Source organism: Notamacropus eugenii, chromosome 4 (assembly GCF_028372415.1).
Source record: "Notamacropus eugenii isolate mMacEug1 chromosome 4, mMacEug1.pri_v2, whole genome shotgun sequence".
Taxonomy (NCBI): Eukaryota; Metazoa; Chordata; class Mammalia; order Diprotodontia; family Macropodidae; genus Notamacropus; species Notamacropus eugenii.
In genome coordinates this window covers 375,010,023-375,037,232 of record NC_092875.1, presented here as the reverse complement: position 1 = coordinate 375,037,232, position 27,210 = coordinate 375,010,023, and positions in this window count along the sequence as shown.

The following is a 27,210-nucleotide window of genomic DNA, read 5'->3' as shown; positions in this document are numbered from 1 at the left end:
GTCAGAAGAATCGATACAAAAACACTCTCAAGATGCATCTCAAGAACTTTGGATTTGACTGTACAACATGGGAGACACTGGCACAGGACCGCTCAGCACAGCATGCTCAAATCAGAAAGGTGCTGTGCTCTAGGAGCAAAACAGAATTGAGACATCACAAAGTAAACCTAGGATGTGGAAACTTCAAGGACCCACCCCAAATGTTCACATGAACTATCCGTGGCCCAACTATCCATGGTAGAGCATTATCTACCAACTATTCATGGTAGAGCACTCTGAGCTTATATTGCTGTGATGAGACACAGTAAGACACACTGAAACTTCATTTCAGCATGATGATAACATTTTGATCCTCTTGGAGAACAAAGGACAATAACCAACCAACCAACTTCATATTAATTTTGTCATGTAAAATTGGAACACTAATAACACTTATCTTACAGGGTTCTTGTAAAGACAAAATGAAAGAATATATGTAGAAAAACTACATAAAGTAACTTTTTTCTATCTTCTTTCCTTGTTTCATTTTTTTTAATTATAAATTGTTTAGCACTTAATAAATACTTACCTCCTTCTCCTATGTCTAAGAGTAGGTTACTGAATTCAATTTTCTGACTAAACTGACAATAAGACAACCTATTAAATCAGTTATTTTTGAAATATACATATTTGTTTTGTTTACATTTTTTCTATTGATTCCTTGATGTTTCATTGTTCCTGATGAATTTTGTGATTATTTTTTTTGAGGTCTATAAAATGCATTTTGATTGGTTCATTGGGATGGCACTGAATAAATACACAAATTTAGATAGAATTGTCACTTTTCTTAAATTATCTTGGTCTACTCATGAGAAATTAATTTATACTTGTGTTCACGTAGTTCCTGGGTTTCTCTTGGCAGGTAAACTCCCAAGTATTTTATATTGTCTACAATTATTTTACATGCAATTTTTCTACCTCTTGCTGCTGAAGCTTGTTGGTAATATATAAAAATGCTGATGGTTTATTTTATATTTTATAATTTCGATAAAGGTATTCATTTAAATTTAAAGGATTTTCTAAGTATAACATCATATTGCCTACAGCGAGTGATAGTTTAGTTTTCTCAATAGCATATTCTAATTTCCTTAATTTCTTTTTCTTCTTTTATTGCTGAAGTTAGCATTTCTAGTATAATATTAAGTAATAAAGGTGACAATGGACAACCTTGTTTCACCCCTGATTGTACTGGAAGTCTTCTAGCTTATTCTCATTACAGATAATTGGCTGATTCACCTAAATTTTGGTACATTGTCACATTGTTGTAATTTTTTAATGAAATTGTCAGTTGCTGCTATGGTTTCTTTTCTCTGATGCACTTGTTTTTCTTTTAGGATTAGATGGTTTAATTTCCCATGAATTTTAATCTCTCTTAGAATTGACCATTATGGAATGTAATATTTATTGCATTATGATCTGAAAAGAATATGTTGTTATTTCAACTTTTCTGCATTTCATTGTGAAATTTTAATGTCTTGATACGTGACCAATTTTTGCATAGGTGCCATGTCCTTCTGAGAGAAGGGAACAAGAAGTATATTCTTTTCTATTACCTTTCAAATCTCTCCAGAGATCTATAATATCTAACTATTACAGAATTTTTTTTACCGCCTTAACTTTTTTCTTATTTAGTTTTTCATTTGATTTACGTAGTTCTAAGAAGGAAAAGTTGAGGTCCCCCATTAGTATACTTTCATTATTTATTTCTTCCTGTTGCTCATTCAACTCCTCCTTCAAAAATTTAGATGCTATGTCATTTGGTACATATCTTTTTAGTATTGATATGACTTCATTGTCTATGTTACCTTTTAGTAAGATATAGTTTCCCCCTTTATCTCTTTTATTAGATTTATTTTTGCTTTGTCTAAAATCATGATTGTTAACCCTACTTTCTTTGCTTCAGCTAAAGCATAATATAGTCATTTCGGCCTTTTGCCTTTACTCTGTCTGTATGTCTCTATGCTTCAAATGTGTTTATTGTAAACAACATACTGGAAAATTGGGTTTTTTTAATTCATTCCACTATCTACTTCCATTTTATGGGTTAATTCATTCCATTTACCTTTATAGTTATGATAGTTAACTGCATTTTCCTCCATGCTATTTTCCACCTGTTTATCCCCCATTCTCTCTTACCCTCCCTGCACTTTTCCTACTCAAAAGTGTTTTACTTTTGATCACCACCTTCCCCAAAATACTCTCTCTTTTTTCAGTTCTCCCTCTCCCTTCTATTATTCCAATCTCTTTTTACTTCTTTATAGGGTAAGATACATTTCTATAGTCAACTATATGTGTATGTTATTCCCTCTTTGAGTTAATTGTGATAAGTGTAAGGTTTAAACTTTGCCCTTCACCACTACCATCTTCCCTTCCATTATAGTCACTCTTTCATGCCTCTTTTATGGGAGTAATTTACCCTTTTCAACCTCCCCCTTCCTTCCTCCTGTGCAACTTTCTTTCTTACCCTTTTGTTTTTTTGGGTATCATCCCATCAAAATCACCTCATATCCATCCCCTCTGTCTGCATGTCCCCCTTCTAATTTCTCTTATAGTAATAAAGTTGTTATGATTTATAAATACTTAGTTACTGTATAGAAATATAAACAGTTTAACCTTAATGATTTCTCACCTTTTTATGTTTCCCTTGGATCTTGCATTTGGATATCATTTTTTAAAAATTCAGCTCTGGCCTTTTAATTAGAAATGTTTGAAAGTCCCATATTTTCTTAAATGTCCATTTTATTTCTATGAAATATTATGTTAAATTTTACTGGGTTCTTGGTTGTAATCAAAACTCTTGTGCCTTCTGGTATATCATATTCCAAGTATTCTCATTCCTTAATGAAGAAGCTGTCAGATACTGTGTAATCCTGTCTTTAGCTCCATGGTATTTGAATTGTATTTTTTTATTTGGGGTGGGGGGAGAGTAGGGCTGTGCTTGCAATATCTTCTCCTTGGTCTGTGAGCTCTGCAATTTGGCTCTGCTGCTTGTGGAGTTTTCATTTGGAGATCTCTTTCAGGTGGTGAAGGCTGAATTTTTTTCAATTTCTATTTTGCCTTCTGGTCCTAATATATCATGGCAATTTTCTTTTATAATTCCTTGATAGATGTTATCTGAGGTTTTCTTTTTTAAATCATGACTTTCAATTATTATTTCAAGTATTGGATTTTCTCTCTTCAATGTCAGTTATTATCACAACAAAAAATTTTACATTTTCTTCTATTTTTAAAACTTTTTGTTATTATTTTATCATATCTTGATATATCATGGCGTCATTATTTCCACTTTTTAAATTATATTTTCAAGGAATAATTTTTATTGACTTTTAAAACTTCCTTTTCCATTTGGCCCATTCTATTTTTAATGGAGCTATGTTCTTTGGAAAATTTTTGTATATCATTTCCCATCTTTTTTAAAAAAGATTCTTTTGCATTACTCTAATTTCTTTTCACATATTTTCTTCTATTTCTCTATTTTGTCTTTGAAAACCTTTTCTAAGCTTTCCTAGGAATTTTTTTCGGGTCTGAGATCAAATTATATTTTCCTTTGAGGCTTCACATGTCATTTTGATATTATTGTCCTCTTCTAAGCTTATGCCTTGATCCCTCCTATCATCACGGTGACTTTCAAAAGTCAAGTGCTTTTTTTTACTCATTTGCTACCTTTTTTTTGGGAGGGAGACTTGGTGTTTTTATGTGAGATTTTGGCTGTGGTCCTTCACTGTCCTTTTTGATGGGTCTCTGGGACTTACTATTGCCTTTTGCTGGGCTTCAGGACTTAGCTGTTTGCTTTTTCTTGAGTTTAGTGGGGTAGGAACTTCCTTGGCTGTGTAGAAACTGTTAAGGAACTGGAGGTTAAAATGCCAAACAGCAGAGGAAATCTGCTGAAAGCATCACAGTTTAGAGATTATGAAGTTATTCGTTGTTAAGGTATCCAAAAGAGATAGGGGGCTGTTGGGTTGCAGGAGGGCAGGTATCCCTGGTGCATTGCTTCAGGCTTGAAGCCTTGCTGGAGTTTCCCTGTACTGAGGCTCTGGCTGCTGCTGTTTCTGCTCTTTGACCTCACTCCCCCCACACACCAGTGAGGCAAATCTTTCCAGCAAGGCTGGTAAGCTGCTTTTGTGCTCCTCTATCAATTCTTTCATGGTCTTCCAGTTGTGTGGAGGGGAATTTGAGAGGGCTTCAGAGGGCTTCCTTACTTTGCCATTTAGTCACTAAAGGTATCAACACTGTTGTTTTTTTTTAAAGAAACTTTGGTGATTTTCTGAGCAACTTTGCTTTTCTAGATATTCATGTCCAATATCTTTAGTAATCTGAATATCTTTATAAGGAACTGAAATCAAGCTTACTAGCTTATAACTGGGAGATTTTTGCTCCTTTCCTTCCATAAAAATCCTGTCATGTGCCCTTATTCAATCTTTCAATGGCTCTCTGATTTATTAGTATTTCAACTACCCCCAATAGATTGGCAGCCACCAAATTTGCCACTTAAGTTAGAATTTGGAAATATCTATTATCTATATCAGACAATTAGAATTCAAGGAAAAAAACGGATGTAAAAGTAATAACTTAAGAAAGTATCATTTTATCTTTTCCTTATTTTTTCTAATTTTGTTTCACATTCTCCCTATTGCCCCTTTCTCCATCTAACTTTGAATATGTTCTTTTCCTCTTTTCATGAAACTAAATAAACTCAAAATGCCTTATAAATATTGAAAATATTAATAAATTATCATTTTCTTCTAGATGACAGTAATTTCCTACATATTTTATCATGTCTGAAGTCAGTGAAATATCAATGATAGTCAATTTTAGTCAGTGTGATCCTTTGTCTTCTATTTTTCAGAATATTTCAGTTTCTAAATCATATTCCTTCCAGAACTTAGGTAGAAACATTAAAAAGAATAACAGTAGTACTTATTTCATTGTTACCTTCATTTTTTAATTTTTCTTTGTTCTCATTTAATACATGCATTTTATCTTAACATTCATTTTTAAACATTATGATGTGACAATGCCTTCTAACTGGTCTACATTGGTTTCAATTTGAGACCACATTGTGGCTTTTCATTATAAATAGTCTAATTCATAGAATGTGATTATGAACTGATTTTGGAATTTGAGGAAAAAAGAACATTTGTGCCTTCTGAAAAAATATACATTAATGTGGCATGAGTTTTCTTTTGTGTGTTTTAATATTTTATAAGACATTATATAGCTTAATTTTCTTTGAGACTTTCATTTTTTAAGACCCAAAGTCTTGATGGTTAAAATTGTATCCAGAGAAATATAATGGGGTTTGTTTTGGGGAGAAAATAGACTTTAAGTATGTACCTTTCAAATGGTTACTCGGAATTCCTAGTGAAGGTGGTTTTTATTTCATTCTATATCATGTTCATACTGTGAATGATTTTTTTATGCTATGATGAAGTAGCACAGTTTCATTAACTGGGCAATGATACAAAGTTAATATAGTTAATGAAAGGATTGATGTTTAGTTATGTTAGTTAGATGGAAGTCAGCCATGAACTTTGTAAATAAATTGGCTTAATTTAGTTAAACAATTTGTTTCATAGCTAAGCAGTAAATTTTCCTATGATTTTCCCAATATTTTGCCCCTGGAGACTTCTTCTCATGCACACCCATCTTTCTCTCAACTTAGCTCACTCAAACTGAAGTAGTGAGAACTTAAAACAAAGTCCTTTCCAATTCCAGCATTATCAACTTAGAATCCATAAGATCCTATATCTTGAAATGGGGGTGGGGGTGGACCTTAGATGTTACTAAGTTTGCCCCCTCACTTTAAAGATCAAGAAATTGAGGTTGAGAGAGCTTATGTAAATGTATATAGCATCTAAGTTGGTTTCTGTACACAAATCTTTATTACTGAACCATTATGGTCCTCTTATTTTTTTTTAAGAGTAGATTGTCATACTCTGTTTATTGTGCTTTGAAATTTTACTTTTTCAGACTAATCTTTTAAAATATGCATTTGAGGACAGAACTTCAGAGTTATGGTTTAAAAACCTAGTCAAGATCAGAAATGATTATTGAAAAAAAAAGTGATATTCTTTGAAGACTAAAACAGCCATATCGCATTGCACTTGAGTTTCTGATTGAAATGTTTATTTCTTCTTCTCTTTTTCTTCAGTTAAATCAAATGTTTTATATTCCTCAGCAATATGATTTATTATTAGCATCATTATTTTGTTGCTCTGATTCTGTTACTATGATTTCTGTAACTCTTGGTAAAGTCACGGATCTGATAATTCCTTTAAACCTGATATGCTATGGCTATTACATTCTAATCCAGATGAATTTCAACCTCTTTTCTTGCATCTTTCAGCAGCTCTTCTATCTACTTAAAAAATAAAATTGCCTATTGTTAAAAACATCAAGCATGTTTAAGTAATCTCTTCCCTGAGATTTACACAGGTTCAGAATGACATGTAGGTGGTTTAAGCAATGAAGGCACAATTGTGCAGAGACAAAAGTCATTATACTGTCTACAATTGCATATTACAAGTGAAATAAAGGGAAAAAAGAAGGCCTAGACTTAAAATAAGGCATGATATGAAACTTAAATGGAATAAATTGGAAGAAAGTCCAGCACTACATCCTATGAAAGGGCAGGAGAATGTTATTTGTTCAAATCTCTAAATACAGGTGGTATTGTCAAGCCAAAATCTCTCTGAGGAGTATTAGTAATTTGTTGTGGCTTTCCATTAATACTTCCCTAAAAAATATGTGACTTGGGAGCAACCACTTGTTCATTACTTAGGTTATTCATAATGTTGGTTTGATATTCCATTCCTCTCTTTATTTTCTTCCCATTTAAGGGCCGTTTCAGTTTGTCTTCAAGGTGAAAAATTGCATTACCCTTTAGTAAGTGCAACTACGTTTTGCATATACTGAATATGGGTCAATCCAAACATAGTCAGAGACTGATTTCCTCTAGAATACTCTGTCCAGTTTTACTTTTTCTGAATGACTATACAGACATGACTTAATTTCCATCTGTAAGTAAGGAGGATTTTCTTATACTTCTTCGAGTAACTTTCTCTGGATCTATGGCCATGGCAATTCTAGTTTCCAGGTGTTAGGTAACAACTCTCAGAGTATCTCCAAGGGTTACAGATAGTAATTCTTAGAATCATAGAGATTGTCCTACTGAGACTGTGCAGGGAGATGCAAGGAAGACAGAAATAAAATTTGCTATGTTTATGCAGAATGATGATACTGCTGAAGTTAACCTGTGAGGCTACTGTTGGCCTGGTCAGTGAGGAGGAATCTAAAGAGGAGCCCATTTGGGATTTGGGTAATGGGTAAAAGGATTGTATGTATCTACCTGAACCACACCCCTCCCCATTGAGTCTTCTGGGGGTTCACAAGTTATGCTTGTCTCGATTGACCCCATCTCGACATACAGGTAGCTGTCCTCTCCACCCCTTTGTACCAGCCCCTGCGAGAAGGGTGATTAGGCAATAGTATAGGACTTCATGCTTTCATTATCAGCAACCCTTTGAGAAAATTAGACAAGAATAAAGTAACATTATTACCCTTCTGAAGCCATCTTCCTGTCCTTTCTGTCTGACTAGATCAAGAGTGAACTTGCTAAAAGCTAGAGTCCAAGAACTCCAGTGGCTCTTGTGAGTTATCTGTGAAACATCATCCCACTCTAATATCTTTATCTAATTATCTAGGCCAGAAAATTCTGTTTCAATATCAGAAAAAGTTGATTTTACTTTGTATGATTAGCCCAATTCTGCCCCAAATATATTGTATTCAGGAGTGGAATCTCTAGCTGGAAATTAGAGAAAGGAGAAACTTATTATCTATGACAATTGGAGGAATTGAGCATGGTAAGTTGGAAGAGTGAATTGAGAAGAATGGAGTGGCTGATATGTAAGAAATTCAAAAGGATTTCTGGAAAGATAGCTGAGATGTGGTACTTGGACCTACCTCTCCCTTATCACTTCTAGCTGTCTGCAAATATACCAGATTGAATAAATATCACAGCTAAAAAAAGGGAAATTGGAATAGAAACATGGAAGCAAATAGTTGGAGAGGTGAAACAGCAGAGATGCAAAGAGAAAATGCAGACAATAAAACAATGCCATATTTTAAGGTAAAAATATTGCAGGGGAAATATCAAAAAAAGGGGGCGGGGATAATGCTGTAATAACAAGAGTCCTTGAAAGAGAAAGAGATGACTAACAAAGAAAGAGTTATTTGATGAGCTAATACAAGATGGAAAACAGATGTGAAAATGAAAGATGGGCTCTTTTTCACAGATAACACAAAAGAAGCACAGATGTTTTCAGGCTCTAGTTTCTAACAGATTCTCTCTTGATCTGGTCAGACAGGAAGGACAAGAAGACAACTTCAAAGAAGTTAAGAATCTTATTTTATCCTAGTCTATTCTTCTCAAGAGGGTTTGTTCATAACGGGAGCACCAACTCCTACAATATTCTATAATCAAGTTTCTCACATGGACCAACATGAAGGAGGGCAACTACCCCTAGGTCTTGATGGAGTCAATCAAGAGAAGCACAGCATTCCAGCTTGCGTGCTCCCCTAAATACCCTCAAGTCTCATTGGCGAATCATTTGAGACAGGTAAATGCATTTCTCCAAATCCCAAATGGGTTCCCCGATTGGTTCTCCCCTCACTGACCAGTGCCCACTTACTTTGCACTCTAACAGACAAAGAAGGCATCTTGTCAACATGAAGTTCACGGGTTATCCTTAACAATATTTTCATTCCACTCAAGTGTAATAAGTATCACATTATGTCATCCCACATCTCACAGTGAAGTCTCACTAGAACTGTCTATCTCTATGATTCCAGGGATTAATATCTAGGATCCTTGGGGATATTCTTGGAGTTATTATCTAACACCTGAAAACTAGACATTGCATTGCCATGGATCCTGAGAAACTAAACTCTAAAAAGCAGAACAAAATCCTTCTTTCTTGCAGGCCCTTAATGAACATCTCCAAAGGCAAATTGGTGATTTAGAATAGGAGTTGGAAAACTTTTTGAAAAACATTGAATGTTCAGTGTAAAAAATGGTGAACACAAATCAAAAGTTACAATAATATATCAATAATCAAGAACAATGTCAAAAAAATCAGTTAAATTGGAAACACATGCACCCAAACACACACGCATTCACACATACACACTTAACATTAAAAAAAAAAATAACCCTGTAAAGTTCAGAAATGTAATCTAAAAAGTGCCATCCAAGAAAAACACAATAAAAAGTTTAAATTCTACTTTTTAAGGAAGTCTTGAAAAAAATTGCTACATTAAAAATTTTTGCCTAACTTCAATTCTTAAATATGTGAAAATCAAAGGTAAGACATTTCCACATGAAGTCCAAGTTCATGAGTTCCTAAAATCAGTCTTTGAATGGTTCTGAATAAATCCTTTTCCATATTTTGCATCTCATACTTTAAGCTAGTTCAAAAGTAATCTAGGGAAAAATAAAAGAAAACAACCAAAAAATTCTGAATTTCTTGATATCAGAATTCATTGCATTATGGAGAATCCTTCTTCTGTAACAACTTGGGATGTTGGTAGTTTAAAGCGGTTTTACCAGACTTTTATTGGAAAAAAAAACAAAACAGGGGACTCTTAAGAAAATAGATACACAGAAGAGTTAGGTTTATTGTATAAAAATTCTTGATAACATATTTAAATATGCACTAGAAAATATTTGTTTTACTTAGTCTAAAGAAAGCTATTTTTTAATGATACTATTCCATGTTCTCCTGTCAATGCAATAAATAAAGTAATTTTCCAAAATAGTTTTGCTATTAGTGCTAGAAAATGATGACATTTTGTTAGTAAATGAAGTGAAAGTAAGGAAATACAATGAATACCCAGTCAATTTTTTCATTCGTGATATGAATTTGGACAAATCAGTTAAACTTTTGAGGCCTCTGTTTTTTTCCTCTTAAAATGAGAAGAGAGTGGTCTAGATTATACAAAACTGCTTCTAAAATTAAAATTCAATGTTTCAATTAATTCACTGCTTATATTATTCTGTTTCCTCAAGACATTAGCCCTAGAATACCAAATGACTTATTCAGGTGAATTTATCTCCTGACTAGATAATTTCATGTGAGTGTATCTGGCTATTAACTTTTATAAACTTAGATATTACTCTGGAGGATTATGAAGCAGTCGAATTGATATTTTAAGTCTTTTGAAAAGACATTTTAAAATCAGTGACATTTAAAAAAATTCATGATATATATTTAAAACAAATTTCAAATTCTTCTTTTTGTTTTTAAATATAAAATCATAATTCATGTATGGTTTACTAAGTAACAAAAGTATATATCCTAAAAAATGCAATCTCTAGAAATGTCTCCCAAGTCACTGTTTTTAACAATGCCCTCCAGTCTCAAGAAAAAAATGCATATAGCAAGTTAATGTTTAAGTATAACCAAGCAGAAGAAATGGTGTCCTTCTGTTCCGCTTCATATTGTTTTTCTAAGGAGTGTAATTATCATTGCTAAGATAATATGAAGATATACCACACATTTAAGGAGTTTGTAATCAGATCTTATGCAAGCAGAGGTTATCCTCCTTTAAGCAGAGATAAATGATAAGGTGTAAGCCAAGAATAGTTTTAAAGGAGAGACATTAAGAATTCTTTATTCTGAAGAAATAGTTGTGAGGTGTGAAGGCATTCCCAGTGCTTTCAGTCTTCTATTCTGCCATCTTGATAGCTACATTTGAGTTTCACTTCCATCACTGAAACTTGGTCTGCCATTTCTAATATTCCCACATGTACTCAGAGTACCTCACATCATGGATTTAAGTCCCAATAAAATAGGTTGCTGTGTTTGTCCTTCATTCTTGAAGAGGGCCATGACATCAAGATGATGACATGAGTTGCACTGGACTTTGATTTGAGTGAGGGAGGGCTTTGCAAGATCACCACCCTCACTTTCTTCTAATGAGCCATCTGGGTCAAGTGGTCTGATATTCATCAGGAAGACTGGAGATGGCCCAAGATACAATGTGAGACCCTGACCCTTTCAGGCTAAGGTCTTACCTCATTCTCACTTTGAGTGAGATACACTCATTCAATGAATAGTCTCCTTTAAGTTGTTACTCAAGGGATGTACCCTTTGATCAAAAAAAGAAATCAAACTGGGAGGGGAAGACCTTCAGGATTCCCAGTGGGAGATGATACACTGAATTGGTGTCCTATACATACTGCAATTTATTTGAAATGCATAGAAAGTGAAGGGAAGAATGTGAAATAACAGTGGAACTAGATTACAGATGGCCTTGTAGACTGAGCTAGGAAATTTAGGAGTACTGATACAACAATTAATTCTGTTCTTTTTCATAGAAATATGAGACATTCTTAGAGGGAAAAGGGGGTATCTCAGAATAAGAACTGAAAAATGTGTGGGGTGGGGTGGGGTGTGTGTGTATGTGTGAGTACGCACATGCATGTGGAAAAAGAGAGAGAGAGAGGGAGAGAGAGAGAGAGAGAGAGAGAGAGAGAGAGAGAGAGAGAGAGAGAGAGAGAGAGAGGGAGAGAGAGAGAGAGAGAGAGAGAGAGAGAGAGAGAGAGAGAGAGAGAGAGAGAGAGAGAGAGAGAGAGGGAGAGAGGGAGAGAGAGAGAGTCAGAAAGAGAAAATTACAATTTTGTTTTTTTTCAGCATTTGCAGTTTCCTAAGAAAAATAAAATTAGTAGAATGTCAAATATTTAACAACCAACAAGGTTCAAAAGGTAAAATTTGTCTGATTCATATTGGCTTTCCTGAGGAATTTAACTTTCCCTGGACAATACAAATATAAATATACTACACTTAAGAAATCTACACTTAAGTAAATAAAGTTTGAGGGCCAGTGTGACAAAGTATATAGGAGACAGAAACAGAGTCAGAAAGATATGCTTTTAAGTTTTGCCTCTGACTCATAGTATATGCATTGCCCTAGGCAAATCACTTAATGTGTTAGTGCCCCAAGTAACTCTCTAAGACTTTGTTTCAAAACAGTTCCTGAGTTTCATTGGTAGAGGGAGTTCCCTCATTGAGAATTAACTATACCAGTAAAGTCACAGATATAGTCTTAGAAAAAAGGAAAAACTAGAAACCATCTTACTTTAAATAAAAATTACTAATAGGATCTTAAATTCCAGATGTTACACCATGTTATAGCTTCAAGGACAGATATAATGTTTGAATGACTATAACAATAGTAATCAACGGTCCTTGACATTGTGTTATCTGTCAATATCTTGGATGGATATATGATGGCATGCTAATAAAATACACACATAAAAATTTTCTCTGAAAAATAGCTAGCATATTTAATGACAAAGTTATGTGAGAAGAGATCTTGATTGACTTGAAAGAACAAATCTAATAAAATAAAATTTATTAGAATGTATGTAAAGTCTTACGCTTCAGATGAAAAAAAATAAATTCAAAAGTAAATCAAAGAGTACAATATGTTTGACTGGAAGATACGTCTAAAATCACTTGGGCATCTTAATGGAATGCAAGTGCAATATAAGCTAATTATCCAATGTTACTGTTCAGTTATTTTCAGTCATGTCCAATTCTTTGTGATCTTATTTGAGGTTTTTGTAGCAAAATTACTGGGGAGGTTTGCCATCTCCTTCTCCAACTCTTTTTACAGATGAGGAAACTGAAGCAAACAGGGTGAAATTACCTGAACATAGCTAATAAGTGTCAGGCTAAATTTGACCTCACAAAAATGAGTATCACTTGACTCCAAGACCATTACCCTATCCACTGTGCCACCTTCCTGCCCATCCAATATGGCAACCCAAATGCTTTGTTGAAAGAGGTATGATGTCCAAAGAGCATAGGTCAAAAGTCACAGTACTGTTAAAACTTTGTGTGATCAGCCACATCTGGAATGCAAAAATCAAGTCAAACTGCATTTATTATCTATTATGTTGAGCAGAATGTTAATTGAACATTCCTTTCAATTACTTTTTAGAGAGTTTGGAATATTTGACATTTATGAAGAGAAGACCTAGTGTGGATTTAACTGTCTTTGTTTGTCTGAAAGACTAGCTTTCTAATTTGCATGTAACATTAATCTTTCAACAGTAGCTAGCATATTGAATGACAGAAGCAGGATGAAAAAGAGTTTGACGTGCTTAGGAATTACAACAGATTTAATAAGTTGAAAAATGAAAATGATTTTTGTGAAATTTTACTCTGGAGATTCAAAAAATCACCTTCACCAGAAGGGATCCTGGCTCAAGTATTGGTAGAACTAGATGATCACCTTTAAGATCTTTCTCAGCTCATAATATTTTGTGATTCTGTGATAATCTCCATTACTGGAATGCACTGTATAATTGCCACTGGCAAAGTTCTTGTCCCTTCAGGGTTCAACCAAAATGCTACCTTTTCCATGATGGATTCATTGAAACACTAAACTGAAAGTAGATTCCTCTTTCTTAAATTTTCGGACTTCACTTTTTAGCAAACTTTTATTTGGCTCCATAAACCCACATAGAAATTTAAATTTCATTTTCAGTTATACATATTTCTTCTAGTGGATTATAAACTCCTTCCATCAAAGATATTTAATTTCCTTTGCTAGCACATAGCACACACTTTGTACTTAATTCAACATGTGATCAATGTTTATTCTTCAATTCTTAAATGCTCTTCATCCTCAATTATGCCTTTATTTTTGCTTATAATCTCTATCACTGATTTCTTCCCATACTCTCCACAATGTGTAAAGCAAATCTTTAGGACTCTTCTCAAACATCAAATCACCTTGATCTCTCTCAATTCAGCAGACAGTAACTACTTTCCTGATATAGAGTTCCCCAGTATGGCCATCCTAAATTCCAGTTGCCTACAGACAAAATGTCAAATGCATTCACCTTTTCAATATTTGTAAATTGGTTGCACAGTATCTGACCTGCAATGTAGTAGGTACTTAGGACTAACTGATTTCTTTCTCTTCATTTCTTCTTTACTCTACATTCACCAGAGTAAGAGATATTTCTATTCATTGCCATAGTTAATCATCCCAACTCTGCTTTTAATCTGATATCCCTTTTCTTTTATGCCCTATCCCCCATTCAATTTTCTATATGCCCTTTTTTCACTGATTCATAGATACTTTCTTTTATTATGGTCCTTACTTGACTTGCCATTTCACTTTTCTTATTCATGTCCTTAAGAAGTTTCTAGAAGAGTAATCTTTCTTATTTTTCTCTATTTCTCTGTCATTATTCATTAAATTATTTTTATCATTAATTATCATAACATAGATTTTTGGAGTTAGGAAGAATCTCAAATGTCCTCTAATCCCAATCTTTGTGTCACCTGTGAAGAAAGAAAAGTTAAGGAATTTACAGGAGATGATATCAGTACAACATGTGGGTGGTATGTGGGGTATGTGTGCATGTATATGTGCCCGTACTTCACCAATATGCATGGTCTGTCTACGTACAGAGTACATAATCTTCCCTAAATCTTTTCCATTTTTTATATATGATATTGAAGTATGTAGCACAAGTTTCTTTTAATATCAATCCTAAATAAAATGGTGTACGTGTTTCATGAGAACGCTAAGAATTTCTACTGTCAAAATAATTTTAAATTTTATAAAATAAGGTCCAAACTTCTTTAGTCACTGCATGCTTGCCACAAATGTCTTCACTGGATGTTTTTGTTCATATAAAGGGAACCTTAGTTCATTGCAAGTTTAACATAAGATTTTAGTGTAGAAATTGAACAAATCATGCATATTTGTACATGATTCCCATGGTACCTATTTTGCAATATAAAAATGTGTTATTTTGAAATGAACTTGGAAGTCTTTTTTTGTTAATTTTCAACATAAATTGGTTCAGTAAGATGAATTATTAGAAAATGAATTTCAGGAATATGTAGGATGTGTCATCATTAATGTATTTTTAGAAGAAAGGTAACTAAATCTCTTGGAATGTGTATAATTTTGTTAGGACTCATAGGCAATTATAATGCTGACAATTGATAAGATGGAAAAAGGATAGAAAAACATGTAATGATTTCTAATAGGGAAAACACTAAAGGACATAGAAGGTAATAGGTTTAGAACACATAGGATTTTCAGGTTAGAAGAGACATTGATTGTACTTATTTATTAATGAAGTTCCAAATTATGGCACTTTTATTATGTATGTAGCCTCCTGTGAAAATTAAATCACATTTTCAAAATGTGATTTTTTTCTCCACTGACCCTGGTGTCACTTTTCTCATGCTCCACCGTACTACTTTCTCTTTTTACTTCCTTTGCCCTTCCTTTTTTCATAGTATGCCCTATTCATGTTTTTCTTTTATTTAGTATTTTATTTTCCCCAGTTACATGTCAAACAATTTTTACCATTCATTCTTAAAGCCTGGAATCCAAATTTTCTCCCTTTTGCCCTCCACAATCCCATTCAAAAGCCCAGCAATTTGCTGTAGGTTATATATGTGTAGGCATACAAAGCATTTCTATAGTAGTCATGTGAAAGAAAACATAACCCCAAAAAGATCCCTCAAGAAAAATAAAGTAAAAAAGTATGCTCCAATCTGTATTCAGAAACCATCAGTTCTTTCTCTGGGGATGGATTTTTTTTTTTTTTTATCATAAGTCCTTTAAAGTTGTCTTGGATCACTGCATTGCTGAGAATAGCTAAGTCATTCACAGCTGATCATGTTAAATATTACTCTCTGCACAGTAAATTTCACTTTACATCAGCTCATTAAAGTCCTGTGAGGTTTTTTATGAAAGCATCATTTTGCTCCTTATTTTTATAGCACAATATTATTCCATCATAATCACATAACACAATTTGTTCAGCCATTGTACAATTGGTGGGCATTTCCTCAATTTCCAATTTTTGCCCAGAAAAGAACTGATATAAATATTTTTATACATATAGGTCCCTTTCTTTTTTAATCCCTTTGGGATACAGACCTAGCAGTGGTCTTGCTCAGTCAGAGCTTGCATGGTTTCATAGCACCTTTGTCCATAGTTCTAAATTGCTCTACAGAATGGTTGAATCAATTCACAACTCTAGCAATAGTACATTAATGGCTCACTTCATTCACATTCCCTCCAAAATTTTTTATTTTTCTTTTTTATCCTATTACCAATCTCATAGGTATGAGACAGTACTCAAGAATTGTTTTAATTTGCATTTCTCCAATCAATGAGTCAAAACATTCATATTTCAAGTTATTATAGGTAGCTTTAACAATTTTATCTGAAAACTGCTTATATCTTTTGATGTTTAATCAGTTAGGGAATGGCTCTTACTTTTATGAGCCATATTTTATGGCTCTTAGTTCTCTATATGTTTAGGAAATAAGGTCTTTATCAGAGAAACTTACTTCAATTTTTTTTTTCACAGTTTCTATTGCTAACTGTGTTTCCCTCCATACTATTACCCCCTGCCCATTTATGCTATACTCTCTCTCCTTTCAACCTGTCCCTCCTCTAAAGTGTTTTGCTTTTGGCAACCCCTTTCCCCAGTCAGTCCTCCCTCCAATCATAACCCCCCTTCTCTTTTCCCTTTCTATCCTACTTTTCTGTAAGGCAAGATAGGTTTCTTTATCCCATTGAGTGCATTTATTATTCCTTCCTTGAGCCAGTTCTGATGAGAGTAAGGTTCATTCACTCCTCTTGACATTTTACATCTTCCCCTCAACTGTAAAAGTTTTTTCTTTACTCTTTTATATGAGAAAATTTACTTCATTCTGCCTCTGTATTTCCCTCTCTCCAAGTACTTTCCCCTCTCACTCCTTTCAGGTTTTTTTGTAGATACCTCTTAGATATCTCTTCATATTCGACTAATACCTGTGCCCTCTGTTGATATATACTCCTTCTAACTGCCTTAACAATGAGAAAGTTTTTATGAGTTACAGGTATCAATTTTTTTTGTAGGAACATAAACACTTTCTAACCTTATTAAGTGCCTTATGATTTCCCTTTCCTATTTTCCTCTTTACTCTTCTCTTGAGTCCCATATTGGCAAGTCCGATTTTCTGTTCAGTTCTGGTCTTTTCATCAGGAATACCTGGAAATCCACTATCTCATTGAATATCTATTTTTCTCCTGAAAAGATTATACTCAGTTTTGCTGGGTAGGTGATTTCTTCATTGTAATACTAGCTCTTTTTCCCTCTGGAATACCATTTTTCAAGCCTTCCTAACCTTTAATGTAGTAGCTGCTAAATATTTCATTATCCTAACTGTGGCTCATTTGTCATGATTTTCTTGCATCATTCTCATTTCTCTTCCCAATTTTTATTCTACGTCTCTTACTTGATTTTCAAAATCTTTATTTTGAGCCCTTGCATGGTCTTAGATCAATTAATATTTTTCTTGCAGGCTTTGGAAGTAGAAGCTTTGACTTTGTTATCTTCTTCTGAGTGTATGTTTTGATCTTCCTTGTCACCATAGTAACTTTCTACGGTCAATTTTTTTTCTGTTGTTTGCTTATTTTCCCAGAGTATTATTTAATTTTAGCTTTTTGTCAAAGTAGGGATCTGCTTCTAGAGTATAAGTCACACTATCCCAAGGTTCAGGGGTTTTTTGCAGCTGTTTTCAGAGATACTTCTGTGAATCTCTGAGTTTTCACTTCTTCCAAGGTGGTATGATCTATTGAGAGTTGTTTATTACTTTCCTGGATATGTTTTCATCTATGTATGACCATAAACACTCTATTTTTTCCCTGGAAATGTAAGGAAGACCTCCACTCCACTGTGCCTGCAAACTCAAGTGCTCCTTCCCACCCTGGAACTGCCACCCAACACTCTGACCTGGATTTAAATATGGCAAAAAATACACTCCTGTCTCAGTCCTAGCAAAGAAATCCCTATAATTTCATATTAACCAGTTATTTGATTCTCTTCCTTTCTATGTACTGAAAACTCCAGATGCAACTGTTGCTACTGATTCAGTCACTCCTAAGTCCTGCCCTGGGTTTGTTGGGGCCTGGGCTGGGCTGGCATGGCCTGTTCTGGACTGTGGTCCTCTCTTATCCTGCTACAACAAACCTTTCTTTCCATGTTGTTTTGGGCTGGAAAGTTGTTTCACTATGTTTTTGGTGGGTTTTTCCTGATTTACTATTTATTGTCATTATTTAAGGGTATTTAGAGGTTTTGGAGGAGAATGATTCTAAGCCTTCACTCTTTCATTTTTGCTCGGCTTTGAATGGAGCCCATTCCATTAAAATTCTAGCCAGTAAAAATATTTTCTTTTTCACCAGATCTGTACCTGATCCTATTCCTTTCATGGACATAGATACATACACACACACATGCACATATGTGTGTGTGTTTGTATATATTCTGTTGCAGTAGTACAATGGGGTCAACTGTCCTTTAGGGATGTGACAGGATCCTTGACTTATTCACAAACATACTATGGTTGAATTCAGTGCAAACAACCATATACAATTTTTAAAAATCTTTTGCAGAGCTGGAAGAACTGATGAGTGGGGTTGTTGAGATAGAAATAAGTATGAATAAAAAAGGTACAACCTATCCATTCCTAACCTTTCATTTCTTTTTTGGCTTTTAGTGAGGAGTACTCATTTGAGCTATCAGATGTGGGCGGGGCAACTGGTCACATTCTTCCATCTACTGCCTGATATCCATGAGTATATGGTACCTCTGTTTCTTTCCTGATCCTAGATGAATGAGTTTTATGAGATGGAAGTTTCAAGTAAATCTGGTAAGCTCAGGATGTCTAGAGGTCCCGTCAGAGATAGTACTGATAAATAACGGCAGTACTAATCATTGTCAGAGTAGTACTTGATGACAATAGAGAAAGTGTCCAGGGACAGATACAGATGACATCTATCTGAAAATGGTGACATTTCTGGGGAATGAGAACTCCTCAATTTGGATAAAAGTACCAACTCTGAATTCATTTTCAGGAGAGATTTTGAGGGTCTTTTTTGGCTGCCTGCATGGAAGAAAGTTATATCTAAGAAGAATTTCATGAGACATGAGGGTTATGCATAAAGAAAGGTAAGGATTTCAAGGGTCAGAGTAAATATAATTTGCATTATAGATTTAAAGCTAGAAGAAACTTCAAAGGTTAGCTATCATAACCCCTTTATTTTTCAGGTCACTCAATAGTTTCAAAAAGGTTACTTCATTTGCCCAATAGAAAACAACAATAAAAATAATAATTGTTTGTATTTATACATTGCATTAAGATTTGCAAAGTATATTATATTGTTACTTTACAGTATTTATTACATAATTTTAACCTCAAAAAATCTTGGGGATTAGGAATCCAATAGCCATTGTTTGATGACTTGCTCATGGTCTCAGAGAGTCTGCTGTGGGATTTGAATTTAGTTCTTTCTTGCTCCAGGTCTAGCATTCTAGATACTGCACCACCTACTGGCCATACACAGTAAATAGAAGTTCCAGGATTCATTCAAGTTCAATTCTAGTCCAGATGTACTCTTGACAAGCTTCACCTTATCCCCCAGAATAACACTTTGTGCTGTAATTTTTATTAATTTTTTTCATCATGAAAAATAAAGGTGAGGAGGGAATCATTTTGCCTAGGGAAGACTATTTGCTGATTACATAAATGGAATACAATAATTGTCAGTCTCCTTTCTCATCTTTTTTCCTTCCAAGTTTCATTTGGAAGCACATTTCAGCCTCGTCTGTACAAAATATTTTCTCGTACTTTCACAGTCCTTGACACTCCTCCACATCTCCAAAACTTTCCACCATCTTAACAGTAAGAGTGAGGATTTTGTCCTTCCATCCATCCCATGTTATTAGTGATTGTGAGAAGGGAACCTCCTGCGAAATCAATAAATGATGATGTCAGGACTCTGGTATTATGGACTCTTGCAAGAAGTCTGTTGAGAGGCAAGGATTAAGCAAGTTATAACTGGAGGTTATAATAGGTTACAGATGTAGTGGGAATGATATCCTAAGGTCCTGCCATAAGCAAATAATGGTGGTTTTCCCTTCCTTTCTTGAAGTTCCTTCCTTTCGTTTAAAATATATAATGAAGTCCCTTGATATTGAATTGTTTTGAGAGGATAAGACTTGTGTTAGTGTTATAACTTCCTGCTAATCTGAGAAAACAAGTGGTGAAGCTCCTCCTTTAGTTTTCTGAACACAAACAGGCAGAGTGACAAAGACCAACACAAGAAAGCTGAGATCAGCATGAAAAATAGACTATGTAACATATGAACATTCCTTCCTTCATCTTGTAATGACAAAGTAAATCTATTTTTTGCTAACTGTCAGATGGACTATGAGTATCTAATTTCATATCAATTCTAAATCTCATTTCATTCTAGTTCTAAATCTGATCAGCTTAGTCAGACACTGCTAAGATATCATCTTTTTAATAATTATTTTATTTGTTGTCAGTATCCTATAAGCACTTCCATATATCTTAGATTTTTTTCCCCTCCCTCCACCTTCTCTCCCTGAGATGGCTTGCAGTCTTATATAGGTTCTACACATACATTCCTATTAAATACAATTTCACCATAGTCAGGTTGAATAGAAAAATTAAAATGAATGGGAGAAACCATAAAACAAAACATAACAAAACAAAAAAATTACAAAAATAAAATGGTCTGCTTCATTCGGCAATTCAATTCCATAGTTTTTTCTCTGGATGGGGAAAGCATTTTGCCTCAAAAGTCCACTGGCAATTTTTTAGGTCCTTGTATTGCTATGAAGGACTAAGTCTACCTGAAAAATTCCTTGGAAACTGTGGTTGTTGCTGTGTGCAACGTTCTCCTGGTTTTGTTCCTTTCACTCACCATCAGTTCAGATAAGTCTTTCTAGGCCTTTTTGAAGTCTTCCTGTTGATCATTACATATAGCACAATATTATTCCATTACATTCATATACCACAGCTTATGCAACCATTCCCCAATTGATGGAAATCCCCTTGATTTCCAGTTATTGACCACCACAAAGAGAGCTGCTATAAATAATTTTGTACATGTGGGACCCTTTCCCACTTTTATGATCTCTTTGAGATATAGTCCTAGAAGCAGGATTGCTGGATTAAAGAGTATGCACATTTTTGTAGCCCCTTGGGCATAGTTCCAATGTGCTGTTCAGAATGGTTGGATTAGCTCACAGCTCTACCAACAATGAATTAGTATTCCAACTCTCCTACATTCCTCCAACATTTATTATCTTCCTGTTTTGTCATGTTAGCCAATCTGATAGGTGTGATATGGTACCTTGCAGCTGTTTTGATTTGCATCTCTCTAATCAATAATCAATACTCTAAATAAAGTATTTTTTTTATATGACTATAGATAGCTTTACTTTCTTTCTCTGAAAACTGCCTGTTCATATCATTCGACCATTTATCAATTGGGGAGATAAGATATCTTCTTAAAGATAATTTAGTGGTAGTCATATTATGTAGGAACAGGGATAAATAAGTTTCAATGGTAGCTCTTAAAATGTTTGCCAGTAAGAGTTAGAGCAGAGATGAGGAACCTGAAGCCTTGAGGTCACATCTGGCCCTCTAGGTCCGCAAGTGAAGTTTGGATTCACTGAAAACACCACACTTGAGGACCTAGAGGGTGACAGGTGGACTGGAGGTCACAGGTTCCCCACCCCTGAGCTAGTGTATTTTGTATTGGCCATGGATCCTGAGTGGTCACAGTGGGAATATCCAGCAAAGAAATGTACCTTCTATTAAATGGGCAAGTTATCTGGAATGCAAGTGTTAGAGTCACCATGGAATTTCTTACAATAAACTTGCCGTTGAGTAAAATCACAAGTCAACAAACATTGATTTAAGTGTTTACTATTTGGTAAGGCACTATACTAATTACAAACAAAAGTAGATAGTTTCTGCTATCAAAGATCTTATATTCTAATCAGAGAAGAACACATGTCAGATGAAGCTAAAAGAGGGGTGGGAATGCAGAGAAAATATCAACATGAAATTAAAGTGAAGAAAGAAGCTTGAAGAATGAGGAATGAAGCCTGGAGGTGGAGATGAAGGGTTATGTACGGGAGGCCTAGAAAATTTTGTAAAATAGAACCTCCTGGAACATGAGAGCTCTACTATGAGAGGAAAAGTCCACAGGAAGGAAAAAAATGTACTATGTGGATAAGTATACTTTCTTGCCTTTCCCTAGAGTCTGAACCTGGTTTTCAGTGAGTGTATCAGCCCTTTCTCAGAAAACTTTCTTTACAATGACAGGTTGGCAACACCTCTGCAACTTCATTTCCTATTAGTGGATAGGGAATCACTGATAGGTTAAGTTACTCACACTGTGTAACATAGCCAGTATGTGTGAGAAGGAGGACTGATTCAGAGGCTGGCTCACTTTCCATTGTGTCACATTTCTTCTGTTCACTACAGTATTATATAGGGATTCACATGATAGAAGGGGATGAAAATGAAAAAAAAGTAACAAAGGAGGGCTTGAAAAACAACAATTTAGTTAATTAAAAGTTGATGAAGTAGCTATATTATGCTATGCATAGTGATTTAGTGCTGGGTGAGAAAAAATAAATTATGATATCTGATCTCCTACAGCTTACAAATCATAAAGGGAAATATGTTGTGCATATACATGGTAAGAGTATATGACCAATAGAAATTAAATTTAAGGGTTTTTTTGAGGTTGAGGAAATTAAAGCTAATTTCTACAAGGTGGGAATGATGAGCTGAAGAAAGAGAGAAGGAAATCAGGCAGGCTTTAGCAAAGAAGGGCCATTAATAAATAAAGTAATGGGTAACTTCAGGCTTATATTTAATATAGAGGTTAAGGATGAACTTCTATAAGCAACCAAATTTTGCCATGATCTTCCACAAGCCCTCACCATTGGAAGTATCAAAAGTCTAGGTCAAATTAACATTCCATACAGACCTCCGTTCTGCTCCTGGCATTTCTTTTGGAGTGGTCAGGCAGCAAACACTATATAGATTCTTTCTTGGTCTTTTCTGAACCCACACTGACTCTAGGATGGATGATCATCTTCTATAGGAAGGATCAGGAAATTAAGGATGATTGACAAGAACCTTGCCAACCATGACTGACATGTGATAGTCACAGGACAATCTATTTTTTTTCCCTTTCTAATGATGGAAAATAGAGCAATCCTAAAACTTCAAGGGGAATGATAATTGCTATCATGTTTTAACAGACATTGAAATTGATTCTTAAGAGTTAGATAACTTGCCCAGAGTCACTCTATTATTATCTTCATTTTTATTTCCATGTATGTATTAGTTGTACAATAGCATAAAACATAAAAGGATTTGGTGGGAAAATGCAAGTTATTTTTCTACCTTTTATATGGTGCCTTTAAAAATACAAATTTACAGAAGTTTCTTCTCTTGGTGAATGAATTTTAGTTGCACTCCAACACCAAGTTTTACATGTATTTGTTGTGCCTTAATGTGCTACATTTTTTTTTCTAGTGACAGAGCACCTCTGCAAAAAATGATGGACAAAGTGACCTAGAAAATGACTTTGCCTGAGGGAGCCCACTATCCCAAACTGAGTAATTGTTGGCAATATTAACAACTGAGACAAGACTGTGGGAGCTACTGCAATGCCAGATGCAATGATGTGGAAGGTGGCTCAGGTACAAGGTCAAGGCATCTTCAAATGTGCAGAACAATAGCCTGGAAGATACATTTTTTTTCCTACTTAAAACCTTTATTTCCCCTGACAAATGCAATGTGTGGGTAAATATAATGAATTATAAAATTAGACCACACATGAGTTTTACTGGGAAATAGTGTTGCAAAATTACCTGTAAAAAGGACTCACAACAGTACCTTCCAAAGTTAGGAACTAGACCGGAGTGTATATGAAAACATTTTTTTTCTCTTTTCTGAGATACAATCTAATTACATAATAATTTATCTGGATGCTGAGAATAGTAAATTCTTTGACTCTAAATATAAATTTGTGCTGCATAGTTTTTTGGTAAATGTTTTGATACATTGTTTTGAAATAGATTTCACTGGGGTACACTTAGAGATTCATAATTTCTCATAGAAATATAAGGCAAGAAGGGATGTAGAAAATAATGCAATCAAACTTTCATTTTACATATGAAAACACTGAGGTTGAGATCTAGTAATTCTGGTGTCATCTAAGGAGACAGAGCAAAAGTATGCTAGAAATCAGGTTTCATGTTTGTAATGGTAATTATGACAGCTAAAGAACTTCTCCACTCCTTAATGGGCCTGCCATTAAGGGAGGCTTGATTAGGGGAGGCCCTTTTGTGAATTTTCTAATGAGTTGCTGGTTCTCAAGGACTGTGATGTCCTTTGGGGCTGAAATGTATAGAAATACTCTGAGGTGAGGTTTTACTTTGGAGCTTACTCATTGGAAGTGTTTGGCCAGAGGACATTCTGGGCAGCCTTTAAGGAACTCTCTCCCCCCGCCCCCCACTTTGAAAAGTCAGATGTTGGTGCTTCTCTCTCTGGTAGCTATGCATGTATGGTCAGACAATTTGATCTGCCTGTTGATCTGTGATACATGTACTGCTTATGGTCAGACAGTTGGAAGCCCTGTCTGTTGGTTGAGCTTTGTTTCTCTTTGTATTTTCTCTGAAGTTCAGGGTGTTGACCTCTTCCCCTGAACTAAGTCAATGATACATGTGCTTGATTAAAGTGATTGTTGACTCCTCAAAAGTTGCTTTCCTTTTAGAAACGTAGATCTAAGAACCTGCACAGCAGGCTTTCCTGTGTATGTTGGGGCTTTTAGTGATACAGTGCTTCTCCATACGTGTTATTCTATTTTAAATGTGACTTTCCAAGTTAATAATTATAAGATTATGTAATGTTTGCTATGTTCACCTTAAAAGCCGTTATAGATTGAGCATAGAACTAATAGGACATAAATTTAAGTTGGATCAAAATTGCTACTTTTAGTTCATAGGTATGTTAATACTTATCTGGTGAAAATATCATTTGGTAGCACCAATGTTTTTCCTTTATACAGAACAATAATGATCATGATGATACTTTTGTTGTTAGCAAATTTTGTGACTCATTTATTTCTTCAATTTTTTGTGTAATATCTCCAAAGTATAAAACACTGAAATAAACACTTTCAGTGCTGCAAACAGAATGAGGTATAGCCTCTCCCTCTACAAAGCTTACAGTAGTTCAACGACTGAATAAATTAAAAAAAGAAAGCTATTAAGTAGTTATCTTTTGAGCACTGTGTTTCATGCTATGGAAAGTAAAGATTAAAAACAAAAGATCTTCCATGCCCTCAAGGAGGTTAAATTCTAAAAAGAGAAAGACAAGACAGTTAGGAATGATGTGAAAAGGAAAAAGTTTTGTTGAAGAGAGGTGATAAATAGGGTATGGTACAGGCCTGACTCCTTGGATGGCAAAATAAGATATGGGGCAAAGCCATGGTCTGGCATGAATAACCATACAGTAGATAGAGGGGATTAAGTAAGCAAGTTTGCATAAGCTCAGTTACCAATGATTGGTTTTGGACCCTGGCTTGAAAGCTAAAAAGAAGAGTGGGTTAACTTAACGTGAGATCAAGACTTGAATTCAGGAAGTACTGGGTTGTTCTAATATCCCAACAAAGGTCTTCATAAAAATTGTTCCATGCTAATAAAAACAGAAACAAAATAATTCTGTTGATATGTAGTCATATAAGTCCCTATATCTTACATGATTTTAACAGAAGCTCCATTTTCCTAGGAAAGTAAACAAAAATTGTATAATTTTTGATTTCTATAATTATTGAAAGGATTTTTCTTTGCAAATTCAAGTTCCTCAACACCACCTGCCTGAGTATGGAACAGAATGAAAAAAATAGAGATACAAGCCAATATAGGGGCAAATATAATTTTGTTTGAAAACAAAAGCAGAACTGAATAATTATACTGAACACAAGGATTATAAGCATAATTCTCCTTTATTTACTTATGAGATCTCTCCCAATCTTCACTGAACCATGGTAATAATTTAATTCAATTCAGTGAATATTTATTGAATATATGCAATAAAACAAACACACTATGCTAGTAGCTGAAGGAGAATCAAAATTATAATGAGACCATAGGCCTATACTCATAGACCTGAAATTCTGTCTGGTCATATAGAAAGATATAAAGAAACAAAAAGAAAACAAAAGATAAAAGGTAGGAAGGAAAGAGAGAAAAGAAAAAATGAAGCTAACATGTAAAATCATACCTAAATGCATGAGAAGTCAAAGTAGAGGGATATCTATTGATTAAAGTGGTATTTGACAGAGATCAGGGAAAATGCCATGGAAGAGATGAAATATGACTTTTTATTTAGACTATCAAGTAGATTTAGGAATTTAGTCAAGGATGATTACAGAGTAGAGGTGTCACAATCTAGGCCTACGTAATTGTAAGAAAATACATGAATGCAGTATTGGAATAGACTCCTTGCACGTGAGAGTAGAAAGGTAAGGTGTCAGATTAGGTGACTGTGAATGTTAAGCTAAGGAATTTGGACTTTACTCAGCAATGAGGAGCCATTGATATGCTGAGTAATGAACAATAATAAATCTCTATGTGAAACTTGATTGATTTAAACAAAGTCTAATTATAATCTTGATGATGGTAAATATTATAGCATTGTAGGGTCATGTGAGTGACCTTATAAAAGTGTTCTAGTCCAACCATTTCATTTTACAAATATGAAAACTGAAGCTCAGAAAGATTGAGTATCTTTGCCAAAATTCACAGGTAGGAAGTAGTGAAGATAAAATTTAAACTCAGGGGATCTGAATCCAAAGTTAGGGTATTTTTCTCTGTAACTTGCTATATCAAGAAAATCCAATATTCATTTTTTTAAAATTTTTTCACATAATGGGGAACTAGGTGAGTTAGGTGGTGTAGGGGATAGGTTGCTGGGACTGAATTTAGAAAGATCTGAGTTCAAATCCAACCTCAGACTCTTACTAGCTGTGTGACCCTTGGGAAGAATCTCAACCATATTTGCCTCAGTTTCCTTATCTATAAAATGAAAAAGAAAAAGAAATTTCATACCACTTCAGTATCTTTGCCAAGTGAACTCTATATGGGATTTCACAGTGTGTGATGATTAAAATTCATTAATCTAATTATTAATAATTAATTAATAATTAACAAATAATAATTAATTATTATATATTAGT